Below are 15826 nucleotides of genomic sequence, written 5' to 3' on the forward strand. Positions count from 1 at the left end.
CATATATTCACAAGGTTGCTATGCCCCAATGCTTTTATTATCACATATGATCTTGATTGAATTCTACCATTTATTGAATGAATGGATGGATGGCCTGTTTTTTTTATGGATTAAATGACATTTGAGAAATGACAGAGTTTTCAAAGGAATGACATACATTCAATGATTCCGATTTTGCACAAACACACTTTGCAAATTCAAAACCCCAATTAATGATTCAGTCTCTTCCCCAATCGCGCTTTCACGTGATTGATCTCGTTGAAATTACTTCACTGATCCAAATCAAACCCAGTTGTAACAGATTACTTATTTTGGAAAATTGTAACATGCTTAATGATTTTAATCCCTGTACTTTGAGTAGGCAGATTGCCAATTATTAAAGCTATGGATACGATGTATCCCCTAAAAGACAATACTCGTTTCCCTTGATAAACTTTCCGTGTATTGCCATTTTATAATGCTGCTCGAGTCTTGACTACTGAGTATCTCATATTTTGACATCATCATTATTATGAAGTGGGCAAGCAGCCAAGCACTAAGGAAGAATGTAACGCAATATATAATGCACAACAATATTAAGTGAACTCGTAATACAGATTAATATAAAATTCTCTAAAATTATCATGGAAAACAACCACCTCCTAAATTGAAAGTAACCCGTCAAGAAGAAATTCCTCTCTAAATGCTAAGCAAACCCGTGAAGGAAAAATTATGTTACATGATGTTTATGGGTTTGTAGTAAGGAAAATATTTCTGGAAGGTGAGGGAACAACGCACATTATTTGATATAATCAACGAGTATATATGTCAAGGATAATTAAGTTTCATTTCTGGACCAAGTTCTTCACGTTTGAAACATTAACGAGCATGATACCCGCGTAATGCAACGGCAGTAATGGGGAAGGCGGTCTAGTGGTGTCGGTAATGGTACTATTCGTGGTGGTGACGTTGTCAAGTGGTGTAGGATGATGTAATTATAATAGTGGTGTAGAGTGTAAATTAAATCATTAAGGACCACACATAAAAGGTCAAGGATAATTCTATAATTCAAAGGTAAAATTACCTAAAATAAAAAGGAGTTTTTTTTATAAGGAAATATAGATATAGATATAGATGAGATATTAGTGACGATAAGGTTTATAAATTGATACATATATAGTTTAAAATGAACATATGCAGGATGATACCAAAAAAGAAAAGAGGGGAAAAAGGGGGAAAAACTGACAACCTCCGTTTCTGGGCTGTCTTTTTTCACGAACTATTCATCCACGAATTATATGATACTAGACATCCTCATGGTTGGTCGTTTTTCCCCCCAAAAACATCCCTAAAGCCAACTCCGTTGGTATATTCCGTTAAATGCAAACATTTACTAAGCACGTGATCTCATCATATGCAAAACTTTCAATTAAGAAGTTTGCTAATCATAGCCCTAAAAGCTATCGCTGTAAGAGCTATGATTAGCAAAAATTTTAAATTGATATAGATCCTTTTTTCTAAAACTGATTATCGCTACAAAGGACTTGTCATTTTCCATTTCCATTTCCATATGAGACGACAAACGAAAAGGATTCATGCCCAATACCTGCCGACCGTCAAATTTTTCTCATGCATGCACTCTTACCAGGAACAATAGTCCAATTACGACAATCAAATTTACATATACATCATTTTTGTATGCATACACAACGATACAACATAGATGACTCCAACTCCCGCAAAGCAAATGGTCGTCCTAGGATCACTTCACTTGCTAAGCGAGTCCACCTACACAAAAAGTACATAAGTGAGTTCAATTTGAGCTACGCCATATTCAACTATTTGGCAAGTAGAGAAGGGCTTTCAAAGCTAACCATGATGAACTACAAAGTCAAGCTCACATATAACTAAGTGCAGTGTTAGTAACATTAAATGTCTACAACACTTGGAGAACTGAAAGCAATTGCTGCCGTAAAAAAAAATGCAAAAAAACATATATATATATTCAACAAATGCACAAAAAACCATTTTAAAATTCTTCTCTAACTATAGACTATAGAGGACCAATATTAATTTCATATTGTCCAATGCTCACCTGACTTGACTTATGTTGGAAATGTCCCACCGTGATTCGTCTCTCATATTGTATTTGTGAGAATCAGAAAAGTGCGGAGAGTATTAGTTAGGCCCTGGTCCAACTTGACTTAAAAAATACAAACCAACATACTTTCGGTAGAACTAATTTACCACTTCAAAACACAAAACAGAAGAGTAAAACAACAAGAGGTAAAGAGCACGGGAAATTAGACTAAAAGCAAAAAGGCAATTTTAGAGCGATACATTGGGAGCTTCTACGACATTAACTTCGAAATGAAATTTTCAAAAATGAAGAATTGGTGTTTCACGTTAATGTGGCATGGATATTCAAACGTTTTATAAACTATTATCATCTTTTTCTCTTGAACTTTTTTTCCGCCTAAACGTTTATGTAACGGAGATAGGCATATGAAAGAAGGTTTATATGGCATTGATGGGTCACATGGCATATATATATTTATAAAGGTTTATGAGTTTATCAAGGTTGTTACGCTAATATGTCTGAGCAAAAACAAAAGGCCATATTAAAATACTTTTGAAGTACGCGTTCTCCTACAGAAACAAGTAGATATTACCTCAACAAAAGGGTCAGAAGAAATTAAAGACTTAAATGTCTCAGTAATGGTCACCAACATCATTTGGTCTCACTCATCATCACTATCTGCATTATCAGTAGTGCCCATATTCTCATCTTCCTCCAACTTCCCCCTTCCAAGCCACAAGGTCCTACAATTCGAGGGGCTTTTTAGCCCCTAAAGAAGCTTTGTAAATTGCACTGAAATATAAACAGAAGACTATCGGGCACCGATTATAATATAAGTAAATAAAAAAGAAACAAAGCTACCCATAAAATGAAAGCAGGGAACATGTATTCAAAGATATTTACCTTATCACCTAGTACAATGATAATAAGTTGGCACACCATGCCCATGGATAAATTAACATACAAACATTCAATAAAAACTACTGTATGAAAAGTAGTTTCAGGACTAGCATGACAAGTAGAGGTGGCAAGACGGTTGAAACAGGTCGTTTTATAGTATTAGCTAAATTCCTTAAGAGGCACGGATTGACCCATAAGCACCTTATTATCCTTCTTTTTAACCTTAAAGTAGGCCTTACTTAATGATTGACAAATCAATGTCATTATGAATCGAAGTAGTTCTGTACAAAGGAGATGAAATCCAACCAAGTAACTTCCTTGCGTAATTAGACGTAGCCATTTCGAGCCTTATACTTCTGAATAGGTCAGTGGGCAGAGACGAGCCAAGAAACGAGTGTGGACGAGGGCGCTTTTTAGCCCCTAAAGAAGCTTTGTGATGAAATACAAACAGAAGACTATCAGGCACCGATTATAATATAAGTAAATAAAAAAGAAACAAAGATACCCATAAAACGAAAGCAGGAAACATGTATTCAAAGATATTTACCTTATTACCTGGTATGAAAATAGATTGGTACACCATGCCCTTGGATAAATTACCAAACAAACATTTAAAATATAATACTGTATGAAGTAGTTTCAGGACTAGCATGACAAGTAGAGGTGGCAAGATGGTTGAAACAGGTCGTTCTATAGTATTAGCTGAATTTCTCAAGAGACATGGGTTGACCCATAAGCACCTTATTATCCTTTTTTTAACCTTAACGTATTTGGGGCCTTACTTAATGATTGACAAATCAATGTCATTACGATAACTAAAATAAACAGGAGGAGGTTGTATGCAGTTCAACCAATTTGGCCCGTTACCCTTTTACCTAAATAATTTGATTGGATACATTAGTGGGAAACCACAACCGACCCATTCAAAAGTATAAGGCTTGAAATGGCTACGCCTAATTAGTAATTAGGCAAGGAAGTGAGTAAGTGACTTAGTTGGATTTCATCTCCCTTGTACAGAACTACTTCAATTCTCCCTAAACTCCAATACGATGCTCAGACGACACCGTCATATGCAATAGTACTGCTGCTTGAGCATGCAATTGAATGTCCAAACTAGACTATCATTAGCATATATTACAAGAGTGGTTTAAATGAGCCCAACTGTAACAAACAGCCAATCACCACTATGTTCCACAACAAAGGTCAGTTGCATTTTCTGAATCATACATATGAAGACACTGCTGACAAGGTCAGCCAAACAGAGAGGATCCATGTCCAATACCTGCCAACCCGTCAATAGTTTCCATTGCAAGCATTCATACAGGTAAGATGATCCTATTAAGCACCTAAATACACCCAATCAAGCACCCGAGCCTCAAAGTACAAGAGCATTTGAAATGGATGATTAAGTATAATAGTAGTTGGAAAATCCAAAAGCAGTTGACAAGTATGACATTCGTAACCCCAATATTAAAAACGTCAAACCACAAAACCTTGGGGATTTCAAAAGCTAAAGCAATCCCAGCTAAAACAGTAACCTAGATATACACAAAATCAAACACCCAAAGTACAAGCCTCAAAGTACAAGAGCATTTAAAATGAGTTATTGGAAAAAATACAAAAGCAGTCAAAAAGTTTAACATATGTAACCCTGTCAAAATCACAAAAAGTAGAGGACTTCGAAAGCTTAAGCAATCCCCACTACAATAAAAACCTAAATACACATGATCAAACACTTAAGTACAAGCCTCAAAATACAAGAGCATTGAAAATTAGTGTCTAGGTTCTTGTAGTTGGGAAAAAAATATTAACCATCACAAAAGAAAACGACTAGTGAAAATAACACAAGAACATGTTTGGAAAAAAAAAACAAAGAGCAGTGATGTTGTATATTTGATACTAATATTAATATCATGTTGAAACTTATTTAGAATTAATAATAGCAGCATAAAGATTAGCGGGCCAATCTGTGTGGTCTTTCTCCGAATGGTTACTTCAGAATTAAGACCGTAAACGGAACAGGGGAATGCCAGACAATAACCGGCAGAAGGTTAATCAACTTTTGCAATTCTAATTAAAACAAAACCATCAACAATAACTTAATATAAGAAGTGGGGTTTACCATTGCATACCAAACACCGGCAGCCAAATAAAGCACGTGCCTAGGACTTGGTTTTAGAAAACACATTGAAAATTAGTGTCTAGGTTCTTGTAGTTTTGCTTAAGCCCAAGGCCACCTAAGGCTCAGCTATTGTCGCTTTGGGTCAAAATCCAGGGGCTTTTTGTACAATCAGCTGTTTTGCTCATAAATATTTGCCATAAAACTTGAGTAGTATATTGTTTTGTTACGTAAAGGTGTTTTTGTTACTTAAAAGGTGTTTTATATGTATATATGAAGGTGTTTTAGTATTTTATGTGTTATAACTTGTAAATACTATATAAATCATGTATAAATTTTGTTTCGAATGCGCGCGCCTCCCGTACGAAAACCCTGTCGCTTTTGTGCACCTATCGCCTTTTAAAACCAAGGCCTAGGATAAACCATCCCGGAAAGCTTCCTTTACAAAACGGCGTCTTCTATATCCTCATTAATAACAAACACACTATTTCGATCATGAAATTGTAGATGAACCCTAGGAGGATAATGAACAGGCATATAACAAACAATGAATAAAAATTAACAAGAAGAAATAATCAGATGATTTAAAAATAAAGAAAATAATATTTGAGCATACCTGATTATCCTCAACTAAAGATGTTTAATAAGAAAAATATCTGCGCACCCTGTTCTCTCTAGAAAAGGTAATGAATGCTAAAACGATGCACAAGGATCATCCAAAAAGAACTACCGTATGAAAAGTAATTTCAGGACTAGGATGACAATCAGAGGTGGCAAAATGGCCAAAACAGGTCATTTTATAATATTAGCTGAATTTTGAAACAGTTTGGGTTCACCCCCGCATAAATCCATAGCAAAAATGCCTTGGTGCAATATATATGCCTAAATAGATAAGTATGTTATTTTAAAAATCCCTACATTTTAAAGCAGAATAAGCATACAAGGTAAAGATGTTACTTTCAAACTCCCCACATTCACAGTAGCTCAGCAACAAATGAATTTCCAGTGTCTAAGCAGAAGAATCAGTAGAACACAATTAACAAACTCATGGCAGTAGCCTCTCTTTCCGCATTTATCGTTTTTGGTATATTCTGGTTCAATATCTTTATAAGCAAACACGACCGACATAACCCATTTGATAAGACAGGTCAAACATGTTGGCAGGCTATGTAGGTCGTAAATGGGTTGGGCATCTAAACAGGTTAATATCACAAAATTTAACTATATGTCAAAGTTCAAGGCCGACAAAGTATCACAATGAATAACAGCTACAATGGATACCTGGCCCTAATGTAATGATGCATGTATACCTAAAAACTTAACCACAGCATCGGTTTTTAGCAACAATGCCCTATTATAGTATACAACCACAACAAACAAAAAAGATTAAGCATTTCTAAGGTTCTTATGTTATATTGTTCATTAAAGCATTTCATCCAACATTCGCTGTGCATCAAATAGTTAGTGTTCATCAAACAACCTTTTAGTTAAAGCTCGCATTCTGACCATGAAATACACCACACAAAAAAAGCTTGAACATGGTTAAATGTGGTCTAGAATACTTGTTGAAGAATAAAGATTAGTGGAGATTTTTGTTCTTGTTTAAAGAAAAATATTGTTTAAGAAAAGCTGGGGTATAGTTCCAACCAATTTTAAAGCTTTTGTTAAAAGCTTCAAGTGAATCAAAGAATAAATGAAAAACAATACTGCATAGATGGAAAGCACCAATTGGCAGACCCATCTTGAACGACCCAATCAAAATCCAAAATTTAAAAATCCAAAAGAATATAAGTATGACATCACCTTTGCTTACATGCCTAGCTGGAGCATACTTGAACATCTTTATATGTTGACACCTAGAAAAGATGAGATCAGCAGAAATTCTCCTTTAGTAAGGTAAAAAACTTGGTTTGATTCGTTTGAGGTAAATCAGAAGTAATTGGGTCAAATTGGCCACAACTAATAAGAAAATATGTAGATGAAAAAGGGATGAACAGTTTATGCATGGGCCAGGTGACTTAGAGGGGTTTCATACCCGCAGATATAGAACTACTTTCATATGGGTGACGACTTTGATAGCTCCGCCAAAGTAACCTGGACACAATGAAGAAGAATAAAATAACTGTGTCACCATAGGTAAAAGTGGCAAAACGAACTAGTCAAGTAATAGTATAGTTCAATTGTTCAAAAGAGATATAATTACTTTTTGTCCTAAAGTTTCTTTCTTAACTCGAGTCAATATACGATTACAAACTAATAAGATCATAATCCTACAGTTTATTTAGCATAAAGTGATTTAGAAGATTGTATGCACTAAAAATATATTTTGGAAGACTTTGACCCATTGCCTGTTATTCATTTTAACTTGAAACTTTATAATACACTCTTCAACTTTGACCAACAAACATAGCCCTTCTACTCTTCAAAGTTGAAACAAACATAAACTTTCTTATTCTCGAGTTTTTAGTCTGTAATGGTGCACTCTTCCCTCCCCACGAATACATAAATAATTACATTTTGGACCACCAAACTAGTCAATGCTAGTGTCTGAGCAGAATATTCTAGATTTCTAATATGACAGCCTTCTTTTTTAAACTTCTGAAAGTAAGTTTCATCAAGTACTTTTGTTTTTCGTGAAGTGCATCATGATAGAATTTGTGGTTTGGGTCTTTATTATGAATTTATGATATTAGGATTACCTTTTTTTTATTCAGCCATTCTAATTAATCTCAATCCTTCATAGCAAACAACGAGCACAGTAAAACCAACCTGTTTGTCCTGAACTATGTTGGCCTTCTGTTTTGCTATGGCAATAGCCCGCGACAACCCTCCAATTGCATCAACTAACCCCAGTGAAGCAGCATCTTTTCCAGTCTGTTCTCTCCCTTGAGCAAACTCCTCCATCTCATCCATTTGCAGTTAATGGCTTGGTTATTAGTTGCGCAACCAATGAAAACTACATTTCTAATATATGTACTAGAGTAACCACATACACTAATACACTAATGGATCTTGAAGATGCTGCCCTTGTAACGAAACTGTTTATAAGCATTTTGGGGAGATTCAGCGAAAAGTTTCTCTTCATCGGGTCTGCACAGAGGTTTGAAAGAAGTTCAAGTCACAAAAATGAAAACTAATAAGAATGAAAAGAAGATTGTAATTTGCTAAATGCTAATGAATAGGTTCCTTCCCGTTTAGAGTTTACCTAATGAACATATCCGTTGGTACAAGATATACATGGTCCACAAAACCTTCAACCAATCAGATATGAGTAGTGGTGCAACGGGTCAAGATGCAAAAAACAGGAAGGTTGTACATGCTTGATTAGGTTTCATAGTAGTTGGAAAATACAAGAGCAATTGAAAATTCTCACATATGTAACCCACTATTAAAAACGTCAAAACCACAAAAAGTGATGGAAATCAAAAGCTAAAGCAATCCCAGCCAAAACAACAGCCTAAATACACACAAACTAACACCCAAAGTACAAGGGCATTTGAAATGCGTGATTAGGTGTTTTAGTAGTTGGAAGATACAAAAGCAGTTGAAAATTTGAACATATGTAACCCTATTATTTAAAAAACTACAAACCACATAAAGTAGGAGATTTCAAAAGCTGAAGGCAATCCCTGCTACAACAACCTAGATACACACAATCAAACTCTCAAGTACAAGCCTCAAAGTACAAGAGAAGCTGAAAGGAGTGATCAGGTGTTATAATAGTTGGGAAATACAAAAGCAGTTGGAAAACTCTATATATGTAACCTGTCAAAACCAAATAAAGTAGCGAAATTTGAAAGCTAAAGCAATCCCCACTACAATAACAACCTAAATACACACGATCAAACCCTCAAGTACAAGCCTCAAAGTACAAGAGTATTTAAAACGAGTGTTTAGATGTTCTTGTAGTTGAGAAAAATAGCAAAACCGTCACAAAAGAAAACGACAAGTAAAAATAACACAAGAAATTGTTTGGAAATAAAAATAAAGAGCAGTAATGTTGTTAGGAGGATGTTTGCTACTAATGTTAATATCATGTTGAAACTTATTTAAAACTATCAGTAATCACAGCAGAAAGATTAGGGGCTAATCAGTAGGGTCATTTTCCAAAAAGGTTACCTGAGAATAGAGGATGCCCAGACAATAACCGGCCAAGGGTAAATCGATTTATAATATCTAATGGACTTAATATACAAATTAATGAACAAAATTATAAACAGTGGATTTAATATGAAGAAGTGGAGTTTACCATTGCGTACCTGACACCCGCCTGTGCAGCAAAAAGAAACACGTGCGTAAAATAAACCATTCCCAAAAGCTTCCTTTACAAAATGGCGTCATCTATATTCCCAGCAACAACAAGCACACCCTTTCATGTGCTTAGCAAACAAAGAGATCCACATCCAATACTTGTAGTCCCCGTTGCCTGCACTCATAAAGGCAAGATGATCTAACTAACCTGCATAAAAAGAATCAGTTAAAAAACAAGTATGCCGGGTTGGAGCATTATGATCATGTATTTGCATTACATGTTTTGGCCTACATTGGCATGTCATAATGTAAATAACCAAGCAGTTTCCTTACATAATACAAATAGTCCAATTCTAGTCCACCTACTGAAACCAATTCCATGTCCACGTTTATACAGCAAAACAAGCAATTTTATTGAACTTTTTGATTCAGTCTAGTATTAAAAGTACTTGGATGATATCAGATATTGTATTTCCAGATATACATCGAAACTAAACCAGTGTCCGTGCGTATACCGGAGTTCGCCAGGCTGAGTAGCTTCACATTTCCACTTAAAACAATGAAAAAGGATCAAAAGGCACAAACCAAAAACCTCAAAATTTTCATATCAAAGTAAAACAAGTAGCCACTCACTATTAGGAACCTTTTTAACAGCAGCTTTGGCAGACTTACTCTCCTTCTTGAAACATTCTCTTGAAGCTGTTCACTCCTATAATCATTAAATTGTGGAAGGAAATTCAAAAATAAATTAAAATATGCGCACATACCATAATGATATTCTTATTATTACAATTACAAACTGGAGGAGCTATAAAACGTTTGTCACTGCAACGCTTTATCAGTCTCCTTACGGTTGACCTTACCGGAATGAGATGCAATACTGTTAACATTCTCATGTTTATCATTTTGTATAGATTGTTTTGTTACTGGTGTTTGCTAATTATTTTATTCTACTTATTCAATATCATATAATCACTTTCAAAAGACATATCCAAATACCCCCATAATTCCACAGCAAAAATGTCTTGGTGCAATATTTATGCATAATAAGACAAGGATGTTCTCATAAAACTCCCCACATTTTCAACCAGAATATGCATAAAAAGATAAAGATATCAACTTCAAACTCACCACATTCACAGTAGATCAGCGACAAATGAATTTCCAGTATCCAAGCAAAAGAATCAGTAGAAAGAAACTCTCAGACGTGTGGCAGTAGTTTCCCATGGTACAGGTTGAATTAGTCCATATACCTCGCATAGAAAAGAATCAATTAATAACAATCTGGACCAGGCTGAAGCTTTATGATCATGTAATTGCAAGTAATAACCAGATAACAATGCACATATTGTGGCCTAATTGACACTCCAAACTAAAAAAAAAAAAAAAAACTTTCGGTGTAAATATCTAGTCTAAATGATGGAAGACATTTGACTGACACAGACTACATACATACTTCTAGTAAGGAATTTGAAAAGCAATTGAAAACTTTAGTAGCATATGCAATCCCAACAACAAGACTGTCAAACTCACATAAAGCAAGGGAGTTCAAAAACAAATGTAATGCTCGCTACAAGAATAGCCAGTCACATGATACAGGGCTACCAAAACAAAAGAAATTTGTTGAAACATATGTAATCCCATTATGGAAAACATCAAAACCACAAAAAGTAAGGAATTTCAAAAGCTAAAGCAACTCCGACTAAAACAACAGCCTATATACACACAATCAAGCACCCAAGTACAAGCCTCAAAGTACAAGAGCATTTGAAATGGGTGATTAGGTGTTATAGTAGTGGAAAATACAAAAGCAGTTGAAAATTCCAACATATGTAACCCCGCCATTAAAAATGTCAAAACCACATAAAAGGTAAAGGAATTCAAAAGCTAAGGCAATCCCCGCCAAAACAACAACCTAAATACACACAAGCAAACACCCAAAGTACAAGCCTCAAAGTACAAGAGCATTCGAAATGGGTAATTAGGTGTTATAGTAGTCGGAAAATACAAAAGCAGTTGAATATTTGAACATATGTAACCCTGTTATTTAAAAGAAGACGTACAAACCACATAAAGTAGAAGATTTCAAAAGCTAAAAGCAATTCCCGCTACACAAACAACCTAGATACACGCAATCATACTGTCAAGTACAAGCCTCAAAGTACAAGATAAGCTGAAAGGAGTGATCAGGTGTTATAATATACAAAAGCAGTTGGAAAGATTCTACATATGTAACCCTGTCAAAACCACATAAAGCAAGGAAATTTGAAAGCTAAAAGATATCCCGACTACGATAACAACCTAAATACACACGATCAAACCCTCAAAGTACAAGAGCATTTAAAACAAGTGATTAGATGTTCTTGTAGTTGGGAAACCATGTTGTTAGGAAGATGTTAGCTACTAAAATTAAAATCATGTTGAAACTAATTTAGAATTATGAGTAATAGCAACATAGAGATTAGAGGCTAATCAGTAGGGTCTTTTTCCGAAAAAATTACTTTAAAATACAATGGATTTTAATAAACAAAATCATCAACAATAGATTTATTTATATATATAAAAAAAAAAAAAAAAGAAGAAGTGGGGTTTACCATTGCATAAAGAAGCACGTGCGTAAAATAAACCATCCCCCAAAAGCTTCCTATACAAAACGGCGGCGTCTATATCCCCAGCAATAACAAGATACACCAGCAGTCCGATCAAGAAATTGAGTAGTTCTTGAGAGAAACATTGTTCAAGATTAACAAAACGCCGGCGCCGATTAAAAAACCCTAATAGATACACTGTTGTATATTACAAACAAACCCTATGTGGATAATTAACAGAAATATGAATAATAATAGAATAGGAAGGAAGAAATAATCAGATGTTTTAGAAATAGTTCAGGGCGGGGGCGTATTTGATGAGAAAAAAAGATTAATGATTTTATTTATGGCGGTGATTCGGCGCGTGTTTTGTTGATGAAATAGCGTTTCAAGTAAAGCCGCATTGGGACTTTTTGATGGTTAACGGCCGATTATTTTATTTTATCTTTATTATGTGCTAATCTGTTAGCAGAATTCTTAAATTTGTATGTTGTAAAATACTAAGTACTTTTTTACTTTTTAGTTTTTTTTTAGAAGAGACATTAATAAAATTAGGAATAGAAGAAGAGCGTGAATGAAAAAACTCTTCTTCCATGCAATATACCAAACTCACATTGCATATATCGTTTTGCTTCCGCATAATCACCTCTCAATTAAACAATGGCTCTTTCGAATCAAAAGATTGTTGCTGATCATTGTTCCGAATATGCTATAAGGTTGAGTAAATAATACAAGTATATATTGTCTTTGTTCAAGCAAACTATTTTTTACATATATGATCGACATTGACATTGTGATTATATTCGTTATCTTAATTATTTGATCAAATACATTAGTTTGGGTATTGTTAACGTGTATGTATGTATGTACCGATCATATTATTCTTTTGTATCATACGCGCAGGGAAGACTTGAATTTGAGCAGCAGTGTATTTCCGTAAGTTTGATTTAAACAACATTGTATTCTCTGCATTTGTTATTATCGGTCATCATGTTTGATTATTATCGGTCATCATGTTTGATTATTGTTACTGTCTTATTGCATCAAACAACCACTTTTGGAGTTGAAGTTCACCCATTGGACTTCTTCACAAACCGAGGGAAGATTCGAACTTTGGTGGCCTTCGAGATGCTTACTAGTAAGTCTTGGCTGGCTGATCAGCAACAAGTTACAAATTTGTTTTGTTAATCGTCATAAAATATCTATTCTCATTTGCTACTAACAACAAATACTGTATGTCTTACGTACGGTTTCAAATTGCAGCATCCGTGGTCAATGTGCTATTATAATGTTCGATGTCACAGCCAGGCAGACTTACAAAAACGTCCCTACATGGCATCGTGATCTCTGCAGGTTGGTTTACATCCTGTGCTTTTGGGATATTATCAGCATTCTTCTTCGACACATGAAAAAGTACTAATTGATTGATTGTGTTTTGCTTAGGGTCTGTGTGGATATTCCAATTGTTCTTTGTGGGAACAAGGTTGATGTGAGAAACAGACAGCTAAAGTGAAGCAGGTTACGTTCCACAGGAAGAAGAACCTGCAGTACTGTGAGATCTCCGCAAAAAGCAACTACAACTTTGAAAAGCCTTTCTTGTACCTTGCCAGGAAGCTTGCTGGGTAGTCATTGCTACTCTTCTTTATATAAATTTATAATCTTATACATAAGAAAAGTTATCCACCTATTCCATAAATGGGTTTGGGATGCCTTCATCACTAGTACTGTGTGTAACATTAACTCATATCTCGTTTTGGCAGGGATCCTAATCTTTATTTCGTGGAGTCACCTGCCCTCGCGCCTCCAGAAGTTCACATTAACATTGTAGAAATAAAGAAGTAAGCGCCCATAATTTTAAGTATTTAAGATTTATTTACACGTCATACTTGCTTGTTTAGTTTGTAATCAATTACTACCAGATCAGTACTTACTGGAGATGTATTTTAGTATTTAAACTTAGTATCGTGATTTGAAGTTGCATAAGCAATTTGTGGTTAAATACCACTATGATTCTGCCTTTTTGATTAGATTATAGAAAAATTTGGGATGACCACTCTTGAAACTTACTAGATTAAGTTAAATATGAAGCAACTTATTTAGCTAAATTTTATTTGACTCATTTAAGATAAAGTCATTAAACCCTTCCAGTAAGCCATTCGTAAGTTAATTAGTCGAAATTGTCACTTCTAAGTCGGAGTTTGGGTATGTATTTGTCTACCATTTCTATAGATGGATATGTCTTGTTTATTTGTAAAATAGTTACATAAGACACATAGCACTAATATAGAAGAAAATGTTGTCACATTTTTGCACATATCAATAGCCATGAATATCTTTTAGGAACATGCAGGATTTGTTGTTGACGTGCGAAATTTAGCTTTAAATTTATAAACACGATTTACCGAAAATACTGATTACTACACACTCACAGGCAGTGTACCTGATCGTATGCAGTATAGTGAAAAACTGGTAAGCCGAGATCGTTCGCAAGGACTTAAACAAGCATTTGTAAAAACGTTTAATGATTCAAATAAAATGGGGGGGTTTTGTGGCCGAATTGCCACGTTGCAAGTAGTTAGTTGAAAATTAGTAATCCCAAAGGATTAATCGAAAAAGAGTTTGTAGTTTAAAACAAGAATTTAAAAGTCACCCATCGTGATTTCGCTCAACAGAATGTTAGGATTGCACATTTGATGAAGTTCAAATTCAATTTAGTGATTTAATGACCGAGACTCAAATTAATCGTCAACCCCGTACCCGTCAAGTTAACTACTTACTCGACTCTCTTGTATAAACTAGTTTCATTATTAAGACCGGTACCCCGAGACGCCTTTTTATAACTTCCCCAGTTAAACAATGGTTTTGGTCATTTCAGATAACAATTTTGCCTATCGATTGTACCCAACCGTCAACCCGTTAATTCTTATCAAATATTGACTACCCATTACCGTACCCGTCATAGAACCAATTAATTCTAGCTAAGCAATCAAAATAACTTATACCCAAATCCTAGTCGTCACTAAAAAATGAGCACAAATTATCCGCAATCAATAATTGAATAACAAAGAATTAATAGATTAAGTTCACGACAAAATGTTAAATCAAATCACTTGAATTAATAAATATTGTGCAATCCCTACATAATGTCTCACTCCATCAAGATGGATGAAAAGGTGATTAGCCACTCATATTGAAATACAAATAACAAATCAAAATGAAGGAATTCATTGTTACCGAATGATGATAAATGAAAACAATGAACGAAATAAATCCAATCGTAATCTTGATCTTCAAAGGTAGAAAAACTTATGAAAAGTCTCCTTTTTGATCCTTAAAAACGGCTGGGAAAAATGGAATAGGGTTTTGGAATGAAAAACAAGCTATTTATATGTTTCCAAAAAAAAAACTTGTGCAGATTCGTCCTTAAGCTGTTGCGCAGCTCCCGTTGACCGTTTGACTTTCATTGACTTTGCTGGAAACCTACTAGACGAGCTGTTGCGCAGCTTACTAAGCTGCTACGCAGCTTTGGTCCTCTGTTTTACAGCTGCCACGCAGCTTATAAGCTGCTGCGCAGCTTATCTTGATTCCAGGTTTGACTTTCTTTGACTTTCACCAAACTTCATCCAAACGACCCGGAAATCATCCGTAAGCACTTATTTCACTCCAAGAATGTCGTTTTCTTCCGAAATATGCTCAAGTATCTGCTACTAACCTGAAACACTAACAAATACCATAAACGCAACAAATGTATACGAAACGACTCATTAAACATGCTAACTTAACTAATAAACCGTGGGAAATAGGTATAAAATACGACATATCAGTTGTGTTTCTCTTTGCCTGGATTTAGTGGCGTAGGTAATGGGTTAAAATGGGTTCTCTTGAAATGGGTCACACTTAGTGGGAGGA

At 34.9% G+C, this 15826-nt stretch overlaps 1 long non-coding RNA gene and 1 pseudogene across 1 annotated transcript; one reads left to right on the forward strand and one right to left on the reverse strand.

The window, feature by feature from the left end:
• Positions 1-1509: 1509 nt before the first annotated feature.
• Positions 1510-2638, reverse strand: LOC122598107. The gene is made up of 2 exons (XR_006323536.1): positions 2075-2638; positions 1510-1767 (listed from the first exon to the last, which is right to left on the reverse strand). It is a non-coding gene; the product is annotated as an uncharacterized LOC122598107 (long non-coding RNA).
• A 10269-nt stretch (positions 2639-12907) lies between these two features.
• On the forward strand, positions 12908-13790 carry LOC122594156 (annotated as a pseudogene).
• The last annotated feature ends 2036 nt before the right edge of the window (positions 13791-15826 follow it).

The sequence above is a fragment of the Erigeron canadensis genome, chromosome 1 (assembly GCF_010389155.1).
Source record: "Erigeron canadensis isolate Cc75 chromosome 1, C_canadensis_v1, whole genome shotgun sequence".
Taxonomy (NCBI): domain Eukaryota; kingdom Viridiplantae; phylum Streptophyta; class Magnoliopsida; order Asterales; family Asteraceae; genus Erigeron; species Erigeron canadensis.